Genomic DNA, 1,314 nt, shown 5'->3' on the forward strand with positions numbered 1-1,314 from the left:
CAAAATTTAGATTTTTATTCTTATGGATTTTGATTTTTTTGATATTTTTATTGAATCCAAATAGGGGGTCGTTTGCATATTTGCATTAAATATCTTAAGTAAATGGAGAGTAAAAAGTAAAGAGGACATTTACTTTAATGGTATTTAATGTAAATAAACTGAACAGGTTTTGTAGGCAATCTGTCTCAAAAAACTGCATTTTGTCTCAAATGTATCTATACATTTAGCCCAGAATGGGTTTTTAATGAACATGTATCGATACATGTTCCCTAGAACCAAATGTATCGATACATGGGCCTACACATCGATAAATTTCATCAATTTTAGAAAAATGAAAGGGGTAAAAATGTATTTTTACACCCTCACTGAGAAATATATCACATTTTTTTAGGGTGGCAACCCTCAGTAGCATTTGCAAGGTCAAACACCTATTCCTAAGCTCTTTCAACACATTTTTAACCAAAAATTCTATTTTTAAATTTTAAAGCTTAGTTTTAGATTTTTATTGAAAGAAATGACATTTTTAGCTTTTAAATCCTTTGGCTTTGGATTTCCAGAACTTAAATAGTTGTTTCATTGCCCATATTCTCTGTTAGTGATAAAATGTTAAAAGTTTTGTGATTTCCTTAAGCATCGAAGCTCACCTAAGGTAAGTGTAAGTTTAATTAGCTCAATATGATTAGGTCCAATAGGGGGCTGAATTGGACTATTTTGAAAATTTTGAGAAACTTTTTCCTTTTTAAACAAGATCTTTTCTTAAATTCAAACACTAAGTTTAAAAAAGGAAACAAATTAATTGGCTTTTAGATCAATGAAAAAGAATTGAATTTTAAAGTAAAAGGAATAGTAGAGAAATTAACACTAGTGTTTTATAGAGATTCGGCCTCTTTGCCTTCCTCCTCTCCTTTAGATTCACTAAAGAGTTTAAAATCCATTTTTCAATCAAAAAGCTCAATACAATGCCTTTTGTAGATCAAGCATAACCATTCAATACAATGCCTTCTTATGGTTAAAGCACAACCACTCTACCTTTTCTATTAGTTAAGGTATAACCACTTGAGCAAATAGAAAGAGAGAAATGTAGGTACAACAAGTGTGCCTCTGAAAGGCTAAGTGGAGAATCTGGTATAGTACTCAAAATGAAAGAATGGAAGCTTAATATGTGCTAGACTAAAAGACTTTTTGAGTTAAAGAAAAGTACAACTGTTTTTGAATGTATCTTGGCTAATTCTCTTCTTTTGAGTTGTGTTTTCAGGTCTTTTAACCACCATAAATGCTGAAGAAGCTTGTGTTTATAGTTTTTGAAGCTTCAAG

Source organism: Theobroma umbraticum, unplaced genomic scaffold (genome assembly GCF_002168275.2).
Source record: "Theobroma umbraticum cultivar Fairchild unplaced genomic scaffold, ASM216827v3 scaffold_60.0, whole genome shotgun sequence".
Lineage (NCBI taxonomy): Eukaryota > Viridiplantae > Streptophyta > Magnoliopsida > Malvales > Malvaceae > Theobroma > Theobroma umbraticum.